General features: G+C 39.6%; 1 long non-coding RNA gene across 1 annotated transcript; it reads left to right on the top strand.

Moving 5' to 3' along the window:
• The first annotated feature begins 126 nt into the window (after positions 1–126).
• LOC115302982 lies at positions 127–23041 on the top strand. Its single transcript, XR_003913750.1, has 4 exons — positions 127–198; positions 20377–20501; positions 22404–22479; positions 22835–23041. It is a non-coding gene; the product is annotated as an uncharacterized LOC115302982 (long non-coding RNA).

Below are 23041 nucleotides of genomic sequence, written 5' to 3'. Positions count from 1 at the left end.
ACGTGGTGTGACACCTAGGGGTGTGGCATAAGGGCAGTTGGGAATCTGTCACAGAGAAACTCCACCCCCCATTGTGTTCTTGAGCCCATATCAAAAGTTCACCCCTGGGAGGCATCTAGGAGGGCTCCTGGAGGAGGAGCTGAAACTTCTGGGAAGGCATTTGAGAAAGCCCTCGATGGGTGGAGGCAGATGGCCGCGGTTAGTGTGATACCGGTGGGAAAGTGGGGCCCTGACGACTTGGGTCTGGGTCATCTGAGATGCTGCAGGCTGGAGAGGGATCACGGCCCTCTGAGCACTCAGGCGGCAAGAGTGAGATTGGAGTTGGTTGAGACCAGGAGGTGGATGGCATAAAATTGCCGGCAGAGCGTGCGGTGTCTGGTGGCCTAGGGCTCAGAGGAACATGCATGTGTCTGTGAGGTAACAGACGCTCTAGTACCAGCTAAGTGATATTGAGCCAGACTTCTAACATCTGTGTCTGCTTTCTCATTCCTAAAAGTAAGGAAACGAATACCTAGCCCATAGGACTGTATGAAAAAGATCGGATGAGTGAATCAAAATCATGGAGCTCCCCATCTGGCACTGTCCGCTAATCAGAATAATTGATTATAAGAAAGGGGGATATATCCTGTTCCTTCATTTACCTGTTTATTGAAATACAAGTACACATAAGCGGAATATGTATCCCGAGATAGGCTACGTATTATAGTCTTGCAGGTAGATCTAGAAATAGTTTTCGTTTCTTCAACCTTTAAGATTTCATAAGTGTATGTATTTTTTTTTCATTTCATAATTTAAGCTTAAGATCATGCTGTGCGAAATACTTTTTGTGGCCTGCTCTCTCGCATCTTTTCTAAGTATATTGGGAGAATTTTCTAATACGAGCAAAGAGTCTTCAAAGGTGTAACTTTTAAGGGCAGCATAGTATTTCTTGAATCAATGTTTCACAATTGATTTGAAAACTATGTCGCTTTTGATTATAGAGGATAAGGATGGCTCTAGTTATTCTTATGGAATTATTTATTTCTCAAGTATTGGAACCCCTTGTAAGCACAAAGGAAAAAAAAAAAAACAAAAGTTCTATGTATGGCGTTTGTCATTGAGAAAAGTAAAAGCCAGAAGAAAGGAATAGCATGGGCTTAGCAAAGGCACGTTGGTTGTGTAAGTGTCTGATGTGTGTATGTGTGTGTGTGCACACGCACATGCATGCACACATACATGCATGCGCAAAAGTGTGTGTAAACAGAATGGAAGAAAGAAAACCCCTGTGATTTGGGTGTCCTAATATTGGCAAGAGGCCAGACCTGCCCACTCTAATTTCCAGAACAGCTTTACTCTCTTAATGGGATGTCAGGGGCCCTGGAAAAGACCTGGGAAAGCCAAGTCATTAAAAACAGCCTGGGAGTGGGGGGTCCTACCCCGTACCTGCAGGTCCCATCTACTGCCTGAGTTTCTATCCAGGATTCAGGTCTCAGGCTTTGGTTTTTGTGTGTTTTTAGTGAGGAACTAACTCATTAGTTAGTGCTTTAGTTTCCTTCTCTGTAAAATGGGGATAATAAGAATGCTTCCTCTACAGTCACAGGAATTAAATGCGTTAATATGTGTAAAGTTCCTAGAACAGTGCCTGGCACAGAGTAATTTTATAGTAAATGTTAGCAATCACCAGTACTCAAGACTCTGATATAAGCAATGGAAACTCAGTCCGCAGAAGCACAAGTGTCTGTGCACTGAATTCCGCATACATGTACTCACACAGCACACGAGGATGCTGGTGATAGAAATGCCTCCTGGTGAGAGAGAGGCTGGGGTGGAGGAAAGCCTCAGTGTCCCGGATACAGAGGAGGCATGCCAGGGAGTGGAGAGGCAGGGGCTGACCCTCAGCTTCATGGTGGAGTTGGACTGTGTTGGCCTTTGTTCTGAGGACCGATGAGCTTCAAGGAAAAAAAGTGTCTTCTACCTCTTCCTGCTGTATCAGGAAGCACCAAACATAATGAGTTTTATGTGAATGACAGGTGTCTGAAAACTCCAAAAGAAGGCCATTGTGAAACTTTATATTCAATTATCAGAGAATGCCCAAAGATCATCCCATTTAAAAATACTTACCAGTTTGGGGTGCCAGGTGGCTGAGTTGGTTAAGTGTCCAACCTTGGTTCAGGTCATGATCGCACAACTCTGACTTTGAGCCCCACATCAAGCTCTCTGCTCACAGTGCAGAACTTGCTTCAGATTCTCTGCCCCCCTTCCCCTAGCCTCTCTCTGTCCCTCTCTCTCTCTCTCTCTCAAAAATAAATAAACATTAAAAATGCTTACTAGTTTAATTGTAATCTTGTTTCAGTGGCACTTAAAGTATTTTTCCTTTATTTTTCATATTATCCCATTGACTACTTCTCTCGTTACTAATATATAACCAAATTCTCAAGAAGATATATGTTGGCATAAAAATTATAAGAATAACTGCTGTTATTTAAGCGAACTGAGGTGTTTACTTGACTCCAACTGTTTCCCGGAGAGATATTTACTTCTCTTAATTATATCGAAATATAAATTACCCAACTAGTTTCTGTCCTCTTGCTAAAGCATGGAGAAAACAACCTTGATTCCCAGTGTCATTTAAACCAAATGACGTGTGTGCCACGAGACCCACATTTTCCTCTTGTGGCCCTAAGAGTGTATAACCCCATCACTGCAATGGAATAAAACCTCATATACATTACTGAGCAGTGTGAAAAGGACTTTGTTACTGTGTTCTGGTGGCTACAGTCTGGCTGAAAACCATGGAGTAAGGTATTTACCTATAGCAGGTGTTAAAATCTCTACTTTATAGAAATAATAAGCTGATGTATGCATGGCATTTTGTGGTGGTAAAAAAAAGGGCTCCATATGTCTCAAATATCACAAAAATCCTATCATATTTATTATTTAAGCACATGGACCAGGTGCTCTGCTGTATGTTGCAATAATGTGGAGAAGCACATATTTGAGAGAAAAATCATATAACTTGTAAGAGTCTGTGTGTATGTATGTAGATACAATTACTATTATAATAGTGATTAGCACTATGAGTCTAATAAATAGAGGGTTTAAAACTCAGCAGAGCTAGTTTGAGGAGATCCTTTATATCAAGGAGCCAAGGGGGACACTCTGAGGAAGTAACACTGAAACAGTGACCTGAAGTCTAAGAAAGAACTGGCAAGATGAAGAACAGTCTAGGCCCAGACACTACTATGCATGATGGAATCAAAGCAGGATAAAATGTAATATGTTCAAGGAAAGTGACAAAGAGCAGTCTTCCTTGACCATGATGATCAAGGGGTGAGAAATTCAAGAGGAGACCAGAGAGGTGGGCGGGGCCAGCTCCTGCCTTGAAGATCATGGTTAAGACCTTACTTTGGTCAAAGTCATGGCTAGAGATGTTATGAGCAATATGAAGTTGTTGGCATGTTTGGGGCTGAGGAATAGAATTAGATTTGTGTTTCTAACTGATTGCCATGGAGCAAGCAGGGAGGACAGTCTTGTCTAGTTGGACCAGAGCTCTCCCTCTCTCCAGGACAAGGGCCTGCAAGCGATTCCAATGACTAGGTTCCTGGCATTTCCTAGCACTCTGCTAAACATCTGATGCAAAAGCCCAAACTGCTGAATGCATTAACCACAATGTTTATTCCCCTCATGCTAGACTGCTCTCACACTTGCTCCATAAAAAGGGAGGCCAGTGTGTCCAGCCACACAAGTTCCATTGGCTTCTCCATAGGTCAAGAGAAGGGGAGACCTGTGGGCTCTTCTGACCCGACTGGCAGTGAGTGCCAGCTGGGACCAAGTGGTGTGCTCTCAAACACTGTGCTACAACAATCTCACGACTACAGTGCATAAAATGGATGTGAGAAGGAGAAAGCAGATTCCCACCTGGGTAGAATGAATAATGATGGTAATGAGGGACTATTAAGGGCTGAATTGTGCCTCCTTCAAATTCATATGTTGAAGTTCTAACCCCCAGTACTTTGGGATGTAGCTGTATTTGGAAAATGAGGCTTTAAAGAACTGATTGAGGTAAAATGAGGTCATTAGGGTGAGCCCTCATCCAATATGACTGGTATCCTTGTAAGAAGAGGAGTCTGGACACACATAGAGACAACAAACACATGTGGACACAGAGGGGAGACCAGGTGAAGACACAGAGAGAAGGAGGCAATGTGCAAGCTAAAGAGAAGGACCTTGGAAGAAACCCAATCTTTGATCTCAGACTTCTAGACTCTCAAGTCCTGTGTGTGTGTTTGTGTGTGTGTGTGTGTGTGTGTGTGTGTGTGTGTGTGTAGGTACCAAGGAAAGGCCATATGAGCACACAAAGAAAAGGCAACCCAAGGAGAGCCATTTCTCCAGATGAAAATCCTTCCCACACCTTGATTTTGGACTTCCAGCCTCCAAAACTGTGAGAGAATAAATGGCTGTGGGTTAAGCCATTCAGTCTGTGATATTTAGTAGAGCAGCCTGAGCAAGCTAATGCAGGGCTCTAAGTCAAGAAATACAAAAGAAAAAAGCCAAGAGGCTGACATGAGCCAAGAAGGCTCAGGTAGTCATCAGTGAGGTCCACCACATTCTTCCAGTTCTTTCTAGGGGCACAAGGCTGGACTATGTTTCTTAAGCTCTTTGAAGATAGTGGTGGTCCTCTGACTTGCTCTGGCCAAAGGAATGTGAGTGAGGGTGACACACACTATATCCAGTATTTACCTCTTGTCTCTGTTACCCGGGGTTAAAGAGTAGCATGATGGGAAACAGAGCTCCCAGTGAACCCGTGGAGGATGTATAACATGGCAAAGAAATGAGCTTTTGTTGTTTGAGCCACTGAAAAGTTGTTGCCATGGTTCGACTTGACCTGTCTTGGGTGATTCACACCACTGAGCTCCTCCACTCAGGTTTGGGAAAAAGCAGGAAAAAAGCCCATGTGGAAGAGCTTCAAAACACGCTCCAGCTATGACACAGATGTCAGCAATGCACCCACCAGGCTTTGGCATGCCAATCCAAGAGCCCGGCTGAGAGAAGTGAGCGTGTGACAGCAGAACTCACACAGGGACTGTTAACATCTCCATGCCACTTGCAAACACAACATTGGCCCACGTGTGAGAGAATATTGTCCATTCCTTACATGTCTCATGATAAAACTGTGAGAGAGTGTCTGATAAAACTCAGAGAGTGTCTGATATTCCAATTATTGTAGGGAGTTCTTGAGCCAGAGCAGGAAGCTCAAACTTCCAGTGTCCTCGGAGCCTCATGACTGGTGAATGTGGAGGCAAAAATGTGCTCAAACAAGTAGTATAATAAGATTCATATGAAAGGAATAAGATAGAGAAGGATCATAAGAAAAAATAATATATATCAAACTTATGGGTCCCACTGGAGAATTCAGTTGAAGAAAACACTTGGTCCCAAGCATCCTGGCCTTTGCAGTGAGGAGGAAATGCTGGTTTATGGTTCTTAGAACAAAAACAACAAAAAAGCCTAGATTTGCATGCACACAGATTTGAATCCAAATATGAGCATTCTCACCACTAGTTTGGTGATCCTAGACCAGTCTCGCATCTCCATGAGCCTCAGTTCTTCTGTGGGAGAAATGGGATAATAATGTTGATGTCCCAAGGCAACTGTGAAGGTCGTTGAAATGGTTTGTGTAAAACATCTGCATGCTGTCTGGTTCTGTCAGGGTTGGTTTCCTTCCTTCTTCCGTTCTCTTCCTCTGTGCCTCCCTTCTTTCCTTCATGAATGAAGAAAGGGATGTCCTGGGGGGACAAGATGGTTCTTGGGTCAGTGAACAACCGGCTCCTCCTGTGTTGTGACTCAGTTCTTTTCAGGAAATTCCGGGGGCGCCTGGGTGGCTCAGTTGGTTAAGAGTCTGACTTCGGCTCAGGTCGTGATCTCCCAGTTAGTGGGTTCGAGCCCCACATTGGACTCTGTGCTGACAGCTAGCTCAAAGCCTGGAGCCTGCTTTGGATTCTGGGTCTTCCTCTCTCTCTGACCCTCCCCTGCTTCCACTGTCTCTCTCTGTCTCTCAAAAATAAATTAAAAAAAAAACATAAATCAATTAAGAAACTCCATGTTCTGTTTCACCTTCATCTTTTGGTCTAACATGAGCAAGATTTACTCTGAGGGCCTCTTTGATATGTGGCTAACAGATTATATAAGACCAACTTCAGGATGCCAACATTCTGGATTATGTTCCTATTCTCTATTTTTAGAGGGACTAATTTATGAGAACCTCCAGTAATGTGTTGGCACACAATCCTCACCCCACGTGCATGGACTGACTACTCACTCCATGGAACAAGCATTATTATTCCATTTCCATGGTATTCCTTTACCCTCACTCAAGCACAATGCCATACCACTCAAGTCCCCAGTTCAGAGTGTCCCACCTAAGACAGAGATAGCCCTAGAACTCCGCACTATGTATGAGAGGGAGAAACCTTAACAGAGCAGTGACGTCAGCTCACACACACCCTTTCTATTTTTTTTAACGTATTCTTGGAAACATGGATTTACAATGAGCTATACATTTCTCTCAAATTTAGAATGTAAAGGTGATAAATGACATTAAAGAAATGAACAATTCCCTTCAAATGCCAATGAAGGCCAAATCAGAAACATTCACCTAGTCCATGCTCATCACAGCTCAATGCCTACAGCAGCAGGACGGTGAGTCAGAGACCTACCCACCTGCATGGTCCACCCCCCCACCCCACATGGTCCCCATGCAGCTAGCTCTTGCCATTCCATTTCCAGGGCTGGTGGGCTTCATAAGACACAAGGAGCCACCAGGATGACTTCAGATGCATGTGCCATTTTGATGTATTCTTTGAATTGTTAACTTTCCTGGATTACCGCTTTCTAATCTTACCAGAGGTATGGGGAGGGGCCCTGGGGGATAGAAAGAGAAGCCTTTAGAAAACTGGAACATGCAACAGGGAAAAAAAGGCTTTGTGAAAAAATAAAGAGCTAAGGGAAATGTGTTGAAACATTATTTAATGAGTATCATTCCAAACTGTGGTGTGGATTTTATTTTGCATCCGATTAACGTCTCTTAAACATCCCTAGGTCCCTGAGAATTATATTTGTGGCCTTGTGTTGCTGCAATTTGATTTGATTTGTCCAAACTGGGTTTTGGAGATCCTCTCTGGCAACGAACTATTAGAAATACTTTTTTTTCCCCTCCTTGCTCTAATGGTTTTAGAAGTAAAATCCTCCTTCATGGTTCCGTGACCATGCTTTTGTAGCTGGTCTGTGGGGCATGCTCACTCCCATAACAGACATTTTAAGATGAAAACTGTGGTGGACTTGGCCTGTTTGTGTTTCTTTAATTCATTCTCCCCTATGTTCTTTTTTCAATTTTTTTTACATTTACTTATTTTTGAGAGTCAGAGTGAAACAGAGCATGAGTGGAGGAGGGGCAGAGAGAGAGGGAGACACAGAATCTGAAGGAGGCTCCAGGCTCTGAGCTGTTAGCACAGAGCCCACCACAGGGTTTGAACCCACGGACTGTGAGATCATGACCTGAGCTGAAGTTGGACGCTCAACCAACGGAGCCACCCAGGTGGCCTTCCCTTATGTTCTTAATGCAATTCAGAATTCTTCATTCAGAAGGGTCATTATCCGTGCATTTATTTATGTATTCACTTAACATTTTTTAGAGGAGTGCCCATGTACCAGGCACTGTTCTAGGCACTTGGAAGACAGTGAATTAAACAGAGAGACAATCTCAGCTCTCAGGGACTTACTATCTCCAGGAGGAGAGAAGAAATAAAAAATAACTACAAAATGGTGAGTTATGTGAAATTTTAGAAGGTATAAATACTACAGGAAAGTGGAAAAACCAGAACAAGATCAAGGGATCAGGAAGAGTGCCTGGGGAGAGCAGGTTCAGTTAAAATTTTTTTTTCAAATGTTTATTTTATTTTTGAGAGAGATAGAGAGAGAAAGAGAGAGACAAAGCATGAGAGAGGAAGAGCATAGAGAGAGAGGGAGACACAGAAGTAGGCTCAAGGCTCTGAGCTGTCAGCACAGAGCCGGATGCAGGGGTTGAACTCACGGACTGTGAGATCATGACCTGACCGAAGTTGCATGCTTAACTGACTGAGCCCCCCAGGGGCCCTAAAAGCCGTTCAATTTTAAGTATGATGGTTGGGTAAGACACACTGTGAAGACTGTAGGTGAACAAATATTTTAAAGGTTTGATAATGTTAGCCACGTGACAATCAGGGAGAGGGGTGTGCCAGGCAGAAGAACCAGCCAGTGTAAAGGCCCCGCTGTAAAAGTGTGTTCACCATATTCTAGGCGCAACAAGGCTAGTGACCTTGGTGAAGGGTGAGTAAGTATGAAATAACAAGAAGGGGGTCAGGAAAAAGAACTGGCCCAAGTAGGTGAGGGCGAAGACCATATAGGTGGGTCCATAGACTTTAACTTGTACCCCATGTAAAATGGCAGGTAGCTGGACTTCTTTGAAAAGAAGGATTTTACAAAAATCATAATTAATTTCTGCTCTTGGGTTGGCATCACTTCTCAATTCTTACATACATCAAAGGTGTCAAATTCATCAGAGTTCAGCCGCAAACTCCAGAAGAATGTGCTAATGGCTAAAAGTGGTATTGAAGAAATATCATCCTTTTCTAAAGCAATGGATTTTCCCCATAGTACTGAGTGCACATTCATTCCTTCACAGGCAAAGAACACATACTATGAAGTGGTCACCTCTTTCATTTTGTACATCTTACACTTTGGCTTAAGGATTTTTGTCTGAATGCTATTCGGGCTTGGTCTTCCAAAAAAAAAAAAAAAAAAACCTACATCAAATTCATTATTTCCTTTATTCTGTGACTCCAAACTTTGGTTTTCTTTAATTGTGCTAAAGATTTTATTGTGAAGCATTAATTCTATGAGATGTGAGGAGATGTTAGGGACAATGGGTTTGTGGTTCAATGAATTTGGTAAACTTTGGTGTCTTAGGCTATGGATTCTCTCTCTGCTTATTTACCCCCTTGGCAGTGCTCCTTAGGTTTTTCTATATAGCAATTTTGTGATTGTCATTTGCAAACATTCTTTAATGACAGATTCTATCTTTTCTTTAAGAAAATACTGATGTTCAACTACTTGGGGTTTTTGTTTCCAATGTGGTTATTATTTTCCAACTTCATTTAAAAATTTGTTTTAATGTTTTTATTTTTGAGAGACAGAGAGAGACAGCACGAGCAGGGGAGGGTCAGAGAGAGAGAGGGAGACACAGAATCCGAAGCAGGCTCCAGGCTCTGAGCTAGCTGTCAGCACAAGCCCGACGTGGGGCTCGAACCCACGAACTGTGAGATCATGACCTGAGCTGAAGCTGGACGCTTAACCGACTAAGCCACCCAGGCACCCCAACTTCATTTTTAATACATTTATAAAATGTAGCCTATGTTATTTTATGATTTAGATTATTTTTTTTTGTTCTTCATGAAATAATGAATCCAATTTTTGTGGATGTTCTATTTCTAATAACATTTAAAAGGAGACATACGGGTACTTCTATATCATTGTGAATCAACTTTATCCTTTTGAATAACTAGTATGTGAAATGAGAGAATCAAGCATTTAACCTGTTTATACTATTTGAAATGTATGCATTTCAGGATTAAGGCTGCCAGATACAATTTGGAATGCCTAAATATGCAAGTAATAAATTATTATTTAAGTGTGTTCCAAATATTATACTAAAATTATTTGTTGTTTATTTGGAATTTAAATTTAAGTAGTCATTCTGTGTTTTTTTCTTCTTCAAAATCTGGCCCCACTATTCGGCATAACCCCAAAGGTTTGAAGACAGTGAATATTCTCTTTACAGAAATGTTACAGCTAAGCGATGAGAAAGGAGTGATAGCATAAGAATACCATGATCTTGCAAATCTTAATGAATTAACAGATATAAGGTGAAGATCATTGATGATTACTAACATGCTCAAGAAAAGACATAAGACTTAATGTGCCTTTTGATATCAGCAAAAAGATAATGACCTTGCCATGCATTTGGGAACTCTGGACTTTTATTTTTTGGGGTGAACAAAGTACATGGCTGAAATAAATCCCAGGGCTTACTCAATGTAGGGAATCTAGTAAAAATCATTACCACCAAATTGGACTCCCAAAGTGCTATGCCCTGGGTGGAAGGAAAATTAAGGAAAATAAATAAATAGAAAAATCTGTCATGAAAAAGAAGACAGTCATGAAACTTGACTGTCTTCACCTCATTGGCACGTGGATAGAAACAAATTTTTTTTCCCGAAGAGTCAAAACTAAAATTTAGCCCTGACATGAGATTGTGACTTGGACTCATATTGTCAGATACACGTGGCCAGAACACACGTGATCTTTCAAAGCAAACACAAAGGTTCTTGGACAGAAAGCAAATCCAAGCTATGCTTCAAGAATTTCTAGCAGGTAAGTTTCCGAAAAATATGAGGAGCTCAAAACAAAAATCAGAAGACACACATGTAAATACACCACCATGAGGAGGAACTAGCAAAAACCAACAGCCTCTAGAATTAATTATTAGTGTGATCTCACACACACACACATGCACACATACACACACACAGAAACCATCCATTTTTAATGAAGACATGAAAAAGGAACAAGGGAGTATAACATAGCAGTAAAGCAGATTTTAGAAATAATGAGATAGAATTTACAGGAATGACAATAAAGATAGCATTAAAAGCAGAACTGATAATATCAAACAGCAGATTTGAAACCACTGAAGAGGAAATTAGTAAACTAGAAGATAATTTAGTGAAGTCATCCAAAATGCAGTCCACAGAGATGTAGAGAATAAAAATATGAGAGAGGGGCACCTGGGTGGCTCAGTTAGTTAAGCGTTCAGCTTCTGGCATTGGTTCAGGTCATGATCTCACAGTTTGTGGGTTCGAGCCCTGCATTGGGCTCTGTGCTGACAGCTAGCTCAGAGCCTGGAGCCTGCTTCCAATTCTGTGTCTCCTTCTCTCTCTGACCCACCTCTGCTTGTGCTGTCTCTCTCTGTCTCTCAAAAATAAATAAAAAGAAAACATTAAAAAAATTTTTTTTAAATATGAGAGATATTAAGATATAGAGAAGGTGGTTTAAGAAGACGTATAGTATTTTTGAATTCTAGAAGGAAATAATAAACAGAATGTGGGAAAGGACAACATTCAATGACATAATGGCTAAATGTTTTTTGAAATCATGGGAAAAAAAAGAACTCCAGATTTAGGTAGCCCACTGAAATCTGTGTATGGACCTAAATATATTATAATAAAACCACAAAACATAACAGTCAAGGAGACCCACCTATATGCTTGTTATAAGAAACATACTTGAAATATAAGAGCATGGAAGGCTGAAATTAAAATAAATGACAAGATAGGCCATGCGAATACTAATGACAAGAAAACTGGTCTGTTTATGTAAAAATGAACCAAAGTAAAGTTTAAGTCAAGAAATACTGCTAGAGACTTGTCATAAAGCTAAAATGATCAATTTAACAGGAAGATACGGAAATGTAATAGCCTGTATTTAATATCATTGCTTCAAATTACATAAAGAAAACGTTGACAGGAGTTGATGAAAAGCAGCCCCCAAAGTCATTACCCAAAGCCTTTCTTCATATACGTTAAGTAAGCTCCCCTGACTTTAGAAAAAGCACTGAGGCTGGAAGAGAATAGTCGGCACTTGATAAGAGATGTTGTCTGTGTGCATGAAAAATTTCCAGCACAAATAAGACTAAAACCAGAGATGAAATGAAGGGATGTAGAATGGGACACAAAAAGTTTGCTCAGCTCATTAAAGAAAATACTAACAGATATTTTTTAGGCAAGAGGAAAAGGGTACCATATGGAAATGTGAAGATGCAGGAAAGAATGAAGAACAAAAGAAAGGATTAATCTGCAATTCAATCTTAATGAAATATTGGCTTTACAAGTCAATAATTCTGATGATGATAATGAAGTTTTGTGAGGGCTAAACTATATACAAACAGACAATATAGTACATAAATTGGAATGAGGTAAAGGGGGTTAAAGTGTTCTAAGTCTCTTGAATGGTTAGGATTAGATAAAAATATTAACTTATATTAAACTGTAATAAGCCAGGAACTTTTGTTTAAATCTTCAAGACAACTATTGAAACAGTAGTAAAATCGGAGTGCCTTGATGGCTTAATTGGTGAAGCATCCAACTTCAACTCAGGTCATGATCTCATGGTTCATGGGTTTGAGCCCCACATTGGGCTCTGTGCTGACAGCTCGGAGTCTGGGGCCTCCTTCAGATTCTGTCTCCCTCACTCTCTGCCCCTCCTCCACTCACGTTCTGTCTCTGTCTCTCAAAAATGAATAAATGTTAAAAAAGTAAAATGAAATAAAACAGTAGTAAAACCATGTGAAACTAGAAAGATGTTAGAGGGGGTAACGGGATAATAAAAAGCATTTAATCCAGAGGAGAAAGAAAAAAGAAATATAGAATGTATGAGACAAATTGCAACAAAGATAAGATGATAAATATAAAATCAAACGTATAAACTTTCCTTAACTGAAGATTAAGTATTTCAGCTGAAAAAAAAGTTTCAGACTACATTGAAACACAATCACATGCTACCTATAAGAAGTACATTAAATTTGGAATTCAGGAAGAAAGAGATGGGAAAATATTTTATCTAAATTTTAATTGAAAGCAAGCTAGTGGGGCCCCTGGTTGGCTCAGTCGGTTAATGATCTGACTCTTAATTTTGGTTTAGGTCATCTTATGGTTTGCGAGTTCCAGCCCCACATCAGGCTCTGTGCTGACTATTGCAGAGCCTGCTCAGGATTCTCTTTCTCTCCCTCCCTGTGTCCTTCCTCCAATCTCTCTCTGTCCCTCAAAATAAATAAATAAACTTAAAAACAAAAGCAAGCTGGTGCAACAATGTTAATGTCAGACAATAGAGATCTTAGGGAACAAATATTTTGGTTGTTTATTTTTGAGAGAGAAGAGAGAGAGAGAGAGAGACAGAATCTGGTGCAGGAGCCAGGCTCCGAGCTGTCAGCACAGAGCCTGATGCAGGGCTCAAACCCACAAACCACAAGATCATGACCTGAGCTAAAGTCAGACACTTAAGCCAGTAACCCAGGCACCGCAGGAACAAATATTTTTAAAGATCAAGAATTATGATATTTCATAATAGTAAAAGTTTCTGTTTACCACGAAGGCCTACACATTCTAAATTTATATGCTTGTGATGACAGAGCTTCAAAATACAGTAAGCATGTTTGTTAAATACACTAAGATGATAAACATAATAATTTATAATCATTTTTGGAGATTTTAACACAGTTCTCTCAGTAATTGGTGAAAGAAACCAACAACCAATGCCCATTACCATAAGTAAAGGATATATAAACAATGTGACTATCATATAAAATCTAATTTATGTACATAATAGACTGCAAGTAATAACTGCAAAATGCATTGTATTTTCAAGAGCAGAGAGAATATTTACCAATAAACAATGTCGAGCCTTAAAAACATGCTTCAAGAATAAAGGGCTGAATTTCTTCAGAGTATTTTACCTTATTACACTGGAAATAAGCTACAAATCAGTAATCAAAAGAATATATCAAATTTTGCAAATTAACAAATATGCCTAAAATAACCCATGGGTTAAGATTGAAATCACATCAGGGTTAGAAAACATTTTGAACAAAATAATAGAAAAAGAATGGTGGGATATTGATAGATTCTCACATAACGGGAAGTTTGTGGCCTTATTTGCACGTATATTTTTTAAAAAGACTGAAAATCAATTATCTAAATAGCTAATTAAAGAATGTAGAAAAATATTTTCAAATCAAATCTAGTAAAAAGCAAAAAGAAGAAAGTTATAAAATAACAGAATAGAAAAATAACAATAATACAATAAGACAAATCTACAAAGACAAACAGTGGTGCTTTGAAAAAGCTAACATAATCATAACTCCTGTCAAGAAAAACAAAGAAAAACAGACAAGGTGCAAATAATCAGCTATCAGGAATAAAAATGAGAACATCACTATTGCAGATGCTATAGACATTAAAAAGTTCATCGAGGAAAATGTAAACTACATTAGAGAATACAATAAATTATATTCCAATATATTTGAGCATTTTGATTAAATGGATACACTCCTAATGTGAACATCTACATGATCTGTTATCTGTTGAACATTGAATCAATCATTTCAAATCCTCCCACAAAGAAAATTACAAGACCTGATGGCCTCAGTGGACTATTTCACCAAAAATTTACCTGAGAAATGACACCAATACTATATAAATTATTTCAGAAAATAAGAAAAAAAGGGGAAACTTCCTAATCATTTAATAAGGTCAACTGAAGCATGATACCAAATCCTAACAAGAACACTATATTAAAAAAAAGAAAAGATATTTCAGTCTCTCGTGAAAACCAGTACCTAAGTAAACTTGAAAGTATTGACAAAACCAGAAAATATATTAAAAATACATAAAAACCAAGTTTAGTTAATTCTATGAGTGTAAAATTGGTTTGATATTTGAAATGAATGCAACATATGTGAATATGTTAAAAAAAAAAAAAGGGGAAATCATGTGATCATTAACTGATCCAGAAATCAACTGATAAAATTCAACAGATAATTCATAATAAAAATCAATAAAGTACATAAAAAAGGGAACTTTTTTAACATATTAAAAGTCACCTAGAAAGAGCAAGAATTATCATTATGTGAAACAGGGAAACGTCAAGAGCTTTCTTCCTGAAATTAAGAAGGGAGCAGGGGATCCCTTATTAACATTGCTGACTCCCCACTGGACCTGAGGATCTAGCCAGTTCCATAATGGTAGAAAATAAAACAGAAATTATAACGTTTGAAAAGAAAAACTAAACCCATCATTCACTGATGATATGGTTGGAATGTGTGGAAACTGTAAGAGAACCTAAACATGAATAATTTGAATTGCTAAGCAAAATTTTCAAGGTTGCTAGATTCAGATTTGACATCAAAAACCAATTCTGTTTCAAAGTCGTTGACAAAACGTTATAAAGCATACCTTTTCAATGTAGAGTACAGTTGATCGTGACATCAAAAATATCAGATAAATGCAAACAGAGCTATTGGGATATATGCCTAACTATATAGAAAACACAAAACATTATTAAGATAATCTAATAAGCAAAGAAATATGCTATACTCATGAAATTAAAGATTCAGTATTGTAAAGAAGTTATTTCTCCCTAACCTGATGTAAAGATTCAATGTGATCTTTATCAGAACCCCAGCGGAGTTGCTTTTCATGTGGAAATTGGCAAGCTGATTCTAAGAGTTATATGAAAATAAAAGTGCCAAGAATAGCAAAGAATACGAACGAAATATGAATGCTTACCCTGCTGGCTATCAAGAATTATTAGAAGCTACAGTGATTAAGACAAATGGAACATTTAAGAGTAGCCTGAATTTTTGGATGATAATAGGAAATTGTTGTTAATTTTTCAAGTGTTTTTATAGCCATTAGTACTGTTCATCAAATATTTCTGATATCCAATGCTTTTCTTGGGCACATGGTGAGTAATGTTTTACTTTCCAGTCTTTTTGGGTTTAAGTACAGCTATATGACTTTGTTTGACCACTGAAATGAAAACATGTGTCATTTCCGGGCTAGATTTTAAGAATTAGGGCCTGAATTTTCAATTTTTACTGAGACAATAATTAGTACTTTGACATGGGACAACGCCATGACAAAAACCCATACTTTTGGTGGCTATTTGGCTGTTGGCAAAAACTCTCTTCTGGGGTGCCTGGATGGTTCAGTTGGTTAAATGGCCGGCTTTGGCTCAGGTCATGATCTCATGGTTTGTAAGTTCTAGTCCCGCATCAAACTCTGTGCTGACAGCTAGCTCAGAGCCTGGAGCCTGCTTCAGATTCTGTACCTCCCTCTGTCTCTGACCCTCCCCTGCTCGTGCTGTCTTTCTCTGTCTCTCAAAAGTAAATAAAAAAAAAAAAAACATTAAAAAAAAACTTTCTTGAGAGGTGAAAGATGGTGACATGTGTAATGCAATGGTGGAATGTTTACTGAAACTGTTGCTCTTGATAACTTGGGGGGAGATCACATAATGACATTACAGTTCTAAGGTTCTAAGGGAGGGGTTTGGAAATAGTACTAAGTGATGGTGATGCTTCCTGTTGCCTGTATGTGGCAAGTTATTATAAGAAAAGTATAAACTCAGAAAAGACGCAGCCAGTTGACAAGCAGGAATAGAATGGAATAAAGGTATTTCAGAGACTGTAGGGTAGAAAGAAGCAAGATTTTTTTCACCTTGAACCGTAGAAGATAAAACGCACAGAGTGGAAAGTGGTCAATGAAACCTCATTCTTTTAACAACAGACAAATCAATGGGTTCAGGTGTATAAGAGTAAAAATCCAATGAGGAGGTGGCATCCACTTAACCTTGTATCTGGACAAAATGTCTCAGATTAATGAGTCTAAATTTGTGCCTCTCCCATTAAGTCTTGTTAGTTCATGTTCATGGTAACTGGCATTAAAAGAGAACAAGATCCAGTGGTGATAAAAAATATATATATAATGAATCTCTCTCTCTCTCTCTCTCTCTCTCTCTCTCTCTCCATCTATCCATCTATCCATCTACCTATCTATTCCAGGGGTGTGGCTATTGGCACATGGAATTGCTTGGAATCAATACAGTGAAAACTCCACTAAGTTGTGAGTTACACTGTTATGACAATGGATGCAAATGGGTTATTTGATACTCAAGACAACACTTGAGTACCCAAATACCCTGACAGAGAGGCTGACTGAGAAAGATGTTTAACACTCCAGAGTCTCCAATGCCTACTTCAGATGTAGTCAGGGAAGATAATGAAAAAGAAAGAACTTTGTAGAATGAAGAGTGAAAGGCCAAAAGGAGACATACATTATGTATCTCATTTATTTTTAAGTTCAGCAAAGTAAAAGAGCTAGGCTTCTTGTTGGTATTTGGTACAAAGGACCAGTCTCCCTTTACCCTTTACCAATGGGTGGAACCATTACCAAAAACATCCCGAGAGATAGTAGCATTTAACCCCCTGGAGGAGGAGTCCATCAGAAGTAGGTTTTCTTGTTCCAAACTCTGGCTATTATTTCTCCCACACTTTCTCAACCTCCGTAGGAGAAGGGTTGCAAACATTTCCAAGGATGCCACACTTTGCTATTTTCATAAGTACAAGTAAATGTGAGTAAAGTTGCCCATGGCTTTGGTCATTCCTTTAATCCTCCTGTTAGGGTCTTTTCCCTTTTTTATTCATGTCTCTTCAGGATGAAACAGATAAGCTAACTTAGCATAATATGCCATCTAAGTGGTATGAAGAACCAGGAGTGTCAGCAAGTAAGCTCATTCTGTTCCTCATTAACTGGCTTAAGGAAAAGTCAGTTCCTTTTTTTTTTTTTTGAGAGGCCGGTTTTTAAGGGTTATGAAAAGGATTAACACAGACAAAGAAGGTAAAACATCTAAATGAGAGCTTGGAACCTTGGAAGCCATTGCCATCTCTCTATGATTTTGATTGTTTTTAATGTTTGTTTATCTAGAGAGAAAGAGACAGAGCAGAAGTAGGGGAAGGGCAGAGAGAGGGGGAGACACAGAATTGGAAACAGGCTCCAGGCTCTGAGCTGTTAGCACAGAGCCCGACATAGGGCTCAAACCCACGAAATATGACCTGGGCAAAAGTCAGCCGCCCAACTGACTGAGCCACCCAAGCTCCCCTCTCTATGATTTTGAAGTGAGATGAGAATGAAAAAGATGCAGGTCAGAATCCAGCATGCCAGCAGACTTAGATTTTTGTATTTTCTGCAGCACAACTTGCCAGCTTGCTCTACTCTAGAAGCAAAGGCAGGAAAATGAGGATGCTGATTCCATATGCTAAAAAGTCAAGGACTGAGAAAAACTAGCAGCAAACATCTGTCTCAAACATTGTCAGTTTCTTTGGCCCCGTAAATCGGATGTGGTTGCAGAGACCTGTTTTGCCTCCAAGCTATTAACTTTCTACAGGTGAAAGGAGATTCGTGCAATTAGTATGCTCACTGGTATAGCAGCTAACTCTGAAAGAAACAAAACAAAACAAAACAAAACATGGTTTGGAAATTATGTCTTTGAGGCTCTGGCTTGGGCTTTCCATAATTGGATACAAATATGAAGCCCTGGAAGGGAATTACTGTGAGATTTAGCATGGGATTATTTAATCATGGATTTAAAAAGGGAGAATTCTGTGGGTGCCAAGAAACCACAGGATTGTAAAGCATAGTTGTGGTTGAGGAAGAATGAGCTACCACCTGTGTGTCTGCACCTGGTTATCACAAGGGTAGAGTTTATTTGTTTAGCCATTGATCCATCCATTCCCTCCCCGGGACATTGTAGAACACTACTGCATGTTAGGCAGTGTTGCGGGTTGAATTGTGTCCCCTAAATAAATGTGTGGAAGTCCTAACCCCCTGGTTTCTGTGAGTGTTACCTTATTTGGAAACAGAGTCTGTAGATACCAGTAAGATGGAGGTCATAGCGACATAGAATGGACAGTTAATCCAAGCTGACTGGTGACCTTATAAGAAAAGGAAAAGAGAGACAGACACAGACCCACAAGGAGAAGGAAATGGCAAATGGAGACACAGACACACGGTGGGAAGGGCGCCTTGTGAGGATGGGAGTGAGGCAGCTCTAAGCCAGTGAGTGCCAAGGAGAGCCATCAACATCGGACGTCTGTAAAGTTGGAAATACAATTTTCTATTTTTTTTAAATTAAAAAAATTTTTTAACGTTTTATTTATTTTTGAGAGACAGAGAGAGAGACAGAGTGCAAGCTGGGGAGGAGCAGAGAGACAGGGAGACACAGAATCTGAAGCAGGTTCCAGGCTCTGAGCTGTCAGCACGGAGCCTGAGCAGGGCTTGAACCCATGAACCATGAGATCATAACCTGAGCGGAAGTCAGATGCTTAACTGACTAAGCCACCTAGGTGTCCCAGAAATATTGTTTTCTAGAGACTTTAGGGGAACCATGATCCTGCTGACACCATGATTTTAAACTTTTAGCTTCTAGAACTGTGATAAATTTTCGTTCTTTCAAGCCATCAAGGGTGTGGTCCTTTCTTACAGCCCTAGAAAACTGATATACATGTGGTATGCTGGATGGTGGGTGTACTGAACCCACGAACACATTTCCAATCCTGTGTTTCAGGAACTCTCAGCCAAGTGCCTGGGCTAGGAACCAAGATTTCCATATCTGAGATGAGAGCTGTAGCAAGATATTAATTGGCACTAGTGAGGTGCAAAGGAGGGGCATGAGAAAACTTTTCAGGAAGACTCTCTTTGAGATTCATCTCAAAAGATGGTTGGGAATTTGCCACATAAATGACAGGATATAGTGTCTCTACTTCAGAAAATATCATGCTGGAGAGAGCTGGTAGGGGGAGCAGGTTAATTTGAAAAGGAGTCATCACCTTGCACGGGGTACCCTTGGGTAGCAATGAAAGTGAGCATGTTTCTCATCTTTGATGGTGATGTCCATAAAGATGATGATGTCTTATCACCCTCTGCTGAGTTTCTCATAGACCAACTGCCCTTACATCAGACATCGTCTTACTTAACTCTCAGCAGATCTACAGAGGAACGATTACCATCTGCATTATACCCGTCAAGGAACTAACTCTCCAAGAGTTTACATAACTATAAAGTCCCCACAGCTAGTAATTAGAAGCAACTCTTGGGATGCCCTTCATACTCTATGGTGTATGTCTTTCTAAAATCATAAGCTGGACTCAAAAATTCACAGTGCTCCGAGTTTGGTTTATGTTCTAGAGTTGATGGTAGATTTCACTTTGCACATGAATTGTCTCACCCTCTGAAATTAAATTCTGCTCTGTGGGGACCCTATCCACAGTCACCTTTAACTCTCAGTTCCTTCATTTATATTCATCCATTCAACACACGTGTAGGCACTGAGGTAGAAGCTGTGTGTCTGATGACACAACGTATGCAGTTTCTTTTACCACATTAACCATTCAACTAATTTCTATTTTTTCCTGTGGGGTGGACCCTGTCTTTGAATTCTACTTGCTAAACCATCCTGGATGTCAACCAAATGCGTTCCTCCCACTAAAATTGATCAGCCAGCTGCATGAAATAAAGGACATTCATTCTGCTGCAAATGCCTTTTATTTTTTATTTTGCTTAGCACTTAGCACTTTGAATGAATACTGGTAGTTTATATATGTCTTCAAGATTCAGATCCCTTCCTGGGACCATCTAGTTATTCATAAATATGTAAGGTGTCAGAACAACGACAATATCTCTTCATCTCTTCCAGGTTTCAAAGCATTAGAAGGTAATTGACAAACTGTCACAGCCAAGCCTAAAGAGACATGATGACTAATGTAATGTGGACCCTGGATGAAGAGGACATTAAGTAAAAACTGAGGAAATCTGAATCAAGTATGGACTTTAGTTAATAATAATGCATCTATATTGATTCATTTATTATGACAAATGTACCACACTGATGTGAGATGTTAAAAACATGGGAAACTGGATGTCAGCTCTGTGGGAATTCTCTGTCCTCTCTTTTCAATGTTTCTATAAATCGAAAGCTATTCTAGAATTAAGAAGAATTTAAACACGATTTCCGTAACAGCTGTTTAAATTTCTATCTGGATAATTCCCTCTCTGCTCCTTAATTTGAATTCTTCTGGACTTCCTTCAGACGCATTTTGGTGTTGTAGAAAGAGCTCCCTTAGATGGCTTACAAGAGCTTGGGTTAGAAGCAGCTGGATTATTGTCTGTGAGGCATCTCTGTCAAAGACGAGAAAGTGGTAGACAGAAACAAGTGAGGAAGAGTCCTGTCCAGGACTTCTGGGAAAGGTGAAAAGTATGCAACATTCCTGCCAAGTTGCCTTGAGCGAAATTCCTCCCAGAACTGAAGTTCATTGGCTAAAGTAACTCAATCTATGTCAGAGATGATATTAAAAGCACTATCATAGGGAGCGTCTATCACAAAATCCCCAATGACCATTTTCGGGTGAAGCCTGTCAGAGGAAAATCTTCTTTCCTATTGCTCTTTTTTTTTTTTTTTTTAATTTTTTAATGTTTATTTATTTTGAGAAAGAGAGACAGACAGAGTGCCATCAAGGGAGGGGCATAGAGAGAGAGACACAGAATCTGAAGCAGGCTCCAGGCTCTGAGCTGTCAGCACAGAACCTGATGCGGGGATTGAACCCACAAGCTGTGAGATCATGACCTGAGCTGAAGTCAGACGCTCAACCGACTGAGCCACCCAGGCGCCCCTTTTCTACTGCTTTTTAAACCGAAGTTTATTTTTATTTTTCCATGTAAGAGTAACGCAGACTTATTTTAGAAAATGTAACATTAAAAACATTTGAAAAAATCCATCTTTTCTTTGCATGGCGGGGTGGGGGAACGACTAATGTTTTGGTGTATATATTCTGCTTTAAATAAGTGTTACTTTCCAGAATTCTTTGCTAATATATCAGAAATTGCAAATGATGAAAGATTTTTTAAGGGTTTTTTAAAGCTTTTTTTTTTTAAATAGGTTATCGTATTTTATTAAAAAATCAGAGATGGAGAAAGAGGGACTCTTTTTCTTCAAGTTTTCTTTCTTTTGTTTTTTAAAGTTTTTATTTAAATTCCAGTTGGTTAACATACAGTGTAATATTAGTTTAAGGTGTACAATACAGCGATTCAACACTTCCGTACATCAGCCGGTGCTCATCACAGTGTCCATCTACTATTTTACCTACTTAGTGTCCATCCCCTATTTTACCTGCCCCTCCCCTCCCCTCTGGTAACCAGGAGTTTTACTCTCTAGTTAAGAAGAGTCTGTTTCTTTGTTTCCTTCTCTCTCTCTCTCTCTCTCTCTCTCTCTCTTCCCTTTGCTCATTTGTTTTGTTTCTTAAATTCCACATATGAGTGAAATCATATGGTATTTGTCTTTCTCTGACTTACTTCACTTAGCATAATGCTCTCGAGCTCCACCCCCGTCATTGCAAATGGCAAATTCTTACCAAACTTGAAAAATTTGGGGCTGCTTTTCTTTTTTTGGGGGGAAGCCAGAAAATATGTCTTCAGTTATTGGCCATTTGGTGTGTGTTAAATGCCAGCAAATTCCTTCTGTGCTCTCTCAGTTCATCTGAGACTCCTCTCAGACTGTGATCTGAAGATGCATCACAGAAGAACAGGGGCTTCTGGGAGAAGTTCAGAGAATTTGAGGCAAAGTGCAGTGTGCACGCGACACCTGCTAAATACAATCTCACAGGTGAGAAGTGGAGGTTGCATTTGGTGGATCTTCTCCATGCCCTTCCCATGGATCCCTACCTCCAGGTGGAATGAACCGAGGTGGCCCAATGATGGGGGAGCAGCATAACACACTGAGAAAGAATAAGGATTTTCCTATCAGGTACACCTGCATGTGAACCCTGACTTCAACGTGTATAACCTGTGAGTTGTATAAATTACATCACTCTGCTATACCCCAATTTTTTATTTGTAATACAAAGATTAATACATTGACACATACTCACGAGCAGTAATTGCCATCTCTTCTATATTCCCTTCTCTTTGCTGTGTTTCTTTCTGTCTTGTGCTAAGCTTTACTTACCTTGCTAGCCTTCCTGATAGGTTCTGGTGTCCAAATTATAAAAGTAAGGTGGAAGATGCAATTTTAAATATCATATCGGTGGGGGGGGCATCATTTGGTTTTGGTTTTTGGTCTTTGATTAATTCATTTTCATTATGATCCCTTTCCCTTGTAGAGATTTAAAGTCATTGTCATCGCCAGTACTGTGCCACTGTGAGGTCCATGCTGGACAGTCTGTGGAGGACAAGTCCAACTGCTTTGCAGGTTGACCTTGTGTAGATGTAGTAGATCAACTGATTTATTGAGGTTTTTTCCCCCCTTTTTAAGCTGCTTATCTTGATGCAGTGCTGCATTGTTTTGTTTTCATCCTGTTCCAAGATCT

The sequence above is a fragment of the Suricata suricatta genome, chromosome 9 (assembly GCF_006229205.1).
Source record: "Suricata suricatta isolate VVHF042 chromosome 9, meerkat_22Aug2017_6uvM2_HiC, whole genome shotgun sequence".
Lineage (NCBI taxonomy): Eukaryota > Metazoa > Chordata > Mammalia > Carnivora > Herpestidae > Suricata > Suricata suricatta.
Note: the sequence above shows the minus strand (reverse complement) of the source record. Positions and strands in the feature narration are given on the sequence as shown.